Raw genomic sequence first — 6,018 nt, 5'->3', positions numbered from 1 at the left:
CCACGGAAGTTCATGAGAACGGGTTCGGTGGTGCTGAGATCAATACACGTGGTGTGTGTTTTGGTCGGGCAAACATGGATGGTGTGAGATAAAATGCATATCGTGAGAAAACATCTTTGGTTTTCATTTAATTTTTGTTTGTAACATAAAGAAGAAATCCAAATTAAACGCCCCCAATGAACAAACTTAGATAAAACCTTACACTGGAATGAAAAAATAGGTCCTTATTAAGCAGATGCATTAAAGCCACGGTATGAGACATATCCCTATACAGGCTGAACAAGATGCTCCTGACACAAAATATTAGATTTTAAATATTAGTAAATTTTATTTTTGTAATGACAACCAACCAAAACACTTCAATATCATTCCAGTAATTGAGTAATGAAACTTTTTTATAAACAGTGAAATGAACAATTTACTTAATTTACAAGCTTTAGCTAACATTATATCTGAAGCTTTGTGTTAGGACAAGTGAATCGATGTCCCGGAACGAGCCCTCATAAAACTGTTAGGATTTGAGAATAGAGAAGGAGACCTTTTTGATGTTAGGGGTTCAAGCCCAAAATGCTGAAACCCTATTGTAATTGTAAAGATTTTTTATCAGGGGTTCAAGCCCGAAGAGCTGAAACCCTAATGTAATTGTAAGGATTTTATTTCTTTTTTTATTAGGGGTTCAAGCCCAAAGAGCGGAAACACTATTGTAATTGTATGGATTTTTAGGGGTTCACGCCCAAAGGGCTGAAACCCTACTGTAATTGTAAGGATTTTTATTATTATTATTTTTAAAAAACATTATTCTGCCCTAAAAATGATCGTGCAGACCAAACCGTAAGGCCTAGAGAGCTGAAACTTTGAGGGAAGGTAGTACCCCAGAGTACTACAGCATCACCACGTTTTGGCCCAATCAACCAGATGTTGGTGCTATGTTGGGCATGTTTTAAAAAATGGCCATAACTTTTGAACCATTTGTCACAGACTGTATTATGTCTATGGAATCCTTGGGACCAGACGAACAAAACCTATATTTCCGATTTCATTTCCGATTTCATTTCATTTCATTTTTGGTAAAAAATTTCCGCCATCTTGTTGTTGTTTTTTTGTAAAACCTATTTTTGCAAACTAGTCTTAGGTTTTTCGTCCGATCAGGACCAAATCTGTGACAAAGGAATCTATGGAGTCTCATGATCAAAAGTTAGTACAAAAATTTTTTACCTTTCGACTTGAGGTAGGTATGCAAAAACACAGGAAGTCGTAGTGGCCACTTAGGAAATAAGATATCTTCACCAAATTTGGCATGCTTATGTTTGAGGACAATTTTTCGTCGCCCAGAAAAGTTGGTGCAGTTTTGCCACATGGTGGCACTATAATACAGAAAAAAACTTGAAATTGTCTACAACTATGGAACCATTGATCTGATTGACTTCAAAATATGCATACAGTGTCTTTGTCTCAGTTGCCATTAGTGTCTATGGGCACATTAACATATGTTGGAAAACATGGCCGCCATTGGCCAATCAAATTTCAGTAGCTACTAGACAAGGTTACCAACGGCTGATCGTAACGAAACTTGGTAGGCCTATTTGACTTTTGGTCTAAGAGATTTATGCAAAGTTTTAAAGAAATCGGCCACTAGTTGGCGCGATCATGATTTTTGATGTTGTTAATGGTTGTGTATAATGCAGTGTTTTGAACAAACATAACTAATATATATCAAATGATAGGCCTTCTCATTCTAAACATTTTCCCCCAAGAACCATTGGTGTATGTCAGATAATTTTAAAAACCTAATTTTGCGAACTATTCATAGGTTCTTTTGGTCAAGTGAAATAAAACTATTGCAGGACAATACTTTGGATGTGTTAAATCAAGAGTTATCAAAAAAAAGTTGAACTTTTGATTTACCCTCGCAAGGGCATAGCAAAAGGTTTGACGTGGGCGTGGCCACTTTTACTTAAATGGCTATAAATATTGAACGGAATGAGAAATTTTCACCAACCTTGGTAAACTTATGTAGGATCTCAATCTGAGCGCACTTGCCAAAAATGGAGTAGTTTGGCCACTTGATGGCACTATAATAGTAAAAGAAAATTTATAAATGGTGTGTAAATGATTGAATATCTAACAACATGTAAGTTTTATACTAATTCTGGCCTGAAGACATCTACATGCCAATATTCAGTTATAGTCATAGCGCCACCTGCTGGCAACAGGAAATTACATGTTTTACATCATGATACACTCCTAACAACATAGAATGCGAAAATTGCTTAAAAAAGTAACGGAATGCCCCTGGCAGAGCAGACGCAACGTGCATCCCAGTGCGAGGGCCCTTTCATCGCTTTTAATTATTATTATTATTATTATTATTATTATTATTATTATTATTATTATTTTCATGCATTTGTGTGATTTTAAGGGCCTAAACATACCTGAAAACTCACAAAACTTGGCAAACACGTCAGAACCAGTGAAAATTTAATAGTTCCGTAGGGCATGGGCATGGGCATGGTCGAGGCGCTCCATAGCGCCCCCAAATGTAAGCAATGGTCAGGATGAAGTTGCTCCGATGTGCATGAGATTTACCATAGTCATTGCTCTCATCAAGTGTGACAAAGTGCACATGTGACAAAGCGCTACGTTTCACCTACATGTACGAAATTCGGTAAACCTGTGTAAGATGCCAATACGTACGAAAAGGTCTCTTGAACCTATACGCTAAACTCAACAGGAAGTCAGCCAATTTCATTTTTTTCTGAAATTTTTGCTCTTTTTTTGCCATTTCCAGGCCTCGTACTTTAACGTACTCCTCCTACAGCTTTCATCAGATCAACATCATATTTGTTCAGTCTCATCTAAAGTCTCTTCACGTTTTATACGAATCCAGGCCTGAAGATATACACATGCCAATATTCAGTTACCGTCATAATGCCACCTACTGCCAACAGGAAATTTACACCGTGATACACTCCTACCAACATACAAGTGCTAAAAAGTGCTAAAAAAAGTGGAATAGCATTCCCCTGGCAGAGCAGCCCCAATGTGTACCTGGGTGTGAGGGCCCATTCATCGCTGCTTGCAGTTTTAATATTTAGATCAAATTCTGCTGATTTGAGCCAACCATTTTTCCTCCTCTCTGTGTCAGTGGGGACACCATCAGTTCATACTCCTTTCTCTGACCGATTGTAGCATCCCCATGCAGCACAGCATACCATAGTGGACACTACACTAGGACAACATGCAGGAAAGTGCATACAAAGCTTGACATGCTTTGAAGTTTATTGGAAATGTATTTATAAATCCATTGCTGTAAATAACTGCATTGCAAAAGTCAAAATCCATGAATATATATGATTGTGTATGAACATGTGTGAACACGGGTGACTGTGGCTAAGGTGGTAGAACGGGTTGTCCACTAATCGTAGGGTTGGCAGTTCGATTCTTGGCTTACATGACTCCACATACCGAAGTGTCCTTGGGCAAGACACTGAACCCCAAGTTGCTCCCGATGGCAAGCTAGCACCTTGCATGGCAGCTCTGCTACCGTTGGTGTGAATGGGTGAATGAGACACAGTGTAAAGCGCCTTGGATAAAAGCACTATATAAGTACAGACCATTTGACCATTTACCTGTGTTTTAAGTTGAATATATTATTTATTAATGTATATTTAAGTGCAGGGCTGGATAAGAATTGTAAACATTAAGATTAATTTAATTTCACTTAATTAAATTTTACATTTCACTTATTTGCAATGGATTTTCTAACACAACACACTTATCATCATCCTGCTGCTAGTCCGTTAACCCATTGTGCAGAGTTGACAATCACTGATAGTCTCCTGTCTCTTGTCCTATCTGAAAGTCATAAAGATGACTGTAGTGATTGCCCTTGACGAAGTTTAAGAACATAAAAAATAATTTTAAAAAAAATTATTAATTAAAAACAACAGCAACATGTTCTTCAACCATGGTATGTTAACAAGGCAAGTAATGCTAATTGACCACACTGATACTGAAATATTAGTGGATTTTATTACTTATTAAAACAACATTGATGTAACTATATATACATACTACATACGCAGGTTGGTGTGTTATATAAATATTTTAAATCAATGCATTTATTGACTACTAGTTACGAATAATAGCAGTTCTGTCTCTATAATTCTATGGATTCAAATTGTCTGCAAATAGCTTAATGGAACTATCTAAGTCATGTGATGATCAAGCGTTTTGAACTTCCATTGGTGCAACTCTCTTTCTCTCGAGGGCTCTGGATGATGCCACCAAATATGATGTCGATCCGATGAAATCTCTAGGAGGAGTTTGTTAAAGTACGAGGCCTGGAAATAGCAAAATCTGAACAAAAATTCAAGAGATAAATCAAAATGGCTGACTTCCTGTTGAGTTTAGGGCATTGGTACAAAAGACTTTCTTGTACGAATTGGCATGTTACACATATGTACTGAATTTCGTACATGTAGGTGTAACATAACGCGAGGCGCACATCATTGAAATTTTGTAGGTGTCTCTATCGCGCAGTTTTATCACACTCAATTCTGGAACCCCTATAACATGTAAATTTTCACCACTTCTGGCGCATTTTGTCACGAACCTCGAATCGGCACGGCAGGTGTAGAGCGTCGTATCGGGAAGTACAAGAAATGTAGTTGTAGGACAGGCAAAGGTCAAGCGATCGGGTGAACAACACAAGCGGGGTCAGGCAGAGAGCGTAGCCGAAACCGGAAACAAGGGTCGAGGATCACGAGAAGACAAACAAATTAGAACGGCTTGGTAACGCAGAAAAAACGAGTGACTGAGCGTATACTTTGCATAGATTCTGGGTGAATGACTTCCCTAAGTACTAGCGGTGTGGGTGTGTGTGTGTGTGATTGGTGCCAGGTGTGTCTGATCAGAACTCTGGCGATGGTGAGCGCATGCGTGCATGAGGAGTGAGTGTTGCATCTTGGGAATTTGAGTTCTGATCTGACTGAGCTGTGACAGAACCCCCCCCAAAGGGCTCACTCTGGGAGCCGAGTTCTTTCTTGGCCTCCCCCGGGGTCGTGGACCAGGGAGATCAGGATAAGTTGCGTGAAAGTCTTTAGTAAGCTGTGGATCCAGTATATCCTGCTTGGGAACCCAGCATTGTTCCTCGGGTCCATAACCCTCCTACTCGACCAAATACTCCAGCTTGCCTCTCCTGTGTCTACATTTGAGGATGTTCTTGACACGGTAAGCCGGTTGTCCATCAATTTCCAGAGGGGTCGGAGGAGTTTCAGATGGTACTTCGGTGGCTAATGGACCATTGTTAACAGGTTTGAGACGTGATATGTGGAATGAGGGGGAGATGCGGCTGTGTCGTGGCAGTTCCAGACGGTAAGTTATTTCATTGACTCGCTTGAGGATCTTGAATGGTCCAGTGTATCTTGGCGTTAGTTTTTTACAGCTATGAGCTTGTCTTAAGTCCTTTGTGGACAACCACACCCTATCGCCTGGTTGGTAATTAGGGTGTTCTTTGCAGCGGCGATCTGCTTTGCGCTTGTATGTGTCAGTGGTCTCTTTCAGGCGTCGGTGGGTGTCAGCCCAGACACGCTCGCTACATTCAAACCATTGGTCAATGGCAGGAGCTGCGGTGGGAGTCACGTTCCACGGGAACAGTGGAGGTTGGTAACCTAGTAAGCACTGGAAAGGAGTGAGATTGGTAGCCGAATGACGTAGTGAGTTCTGGGCGTACTCGGGCCATGGCAAAAACTTGCTCCAATCCTCTGGGTTATTGGCATAGAAAGTACGGAGGAATCACCGAATCGCCATCATGGTCATGAAGCTGGACCACACTCTGGAGGTAAACTGTGGGCCCCTGTCACTGACAATCTCCTCCGGAATGCCGAAATATCTGAACACATGCTGGAATAGAAGTTCAGCTGTCACGAAGGCGGTGGGGAGAGCAGGTAATGGAATAAAACGTACGGACTTGGAAAACCAGTCCACTGTGACTAGAACTGTGGTATTTCCTTGGGA

Source organism: Ictalurus punctatus, chromosome 21, assembly GCF_001660625.3.
Source record: "Ictalurus punctatus breed USDA103 chromosome 21, Coco_2.0, whole genome shotgun sequence".
Taxonomy (NCBI): Eukaryota; Metazoa; Chordata; class Actinopteri; order Siluriformes; family Ictaluridae; genus Ictalurus; species Ictalurus punctatus.
The sequence above is the reverse complement of the archived record's forward strand: the minus strand, read 5'-3'. Positions refer to the sequence as shown.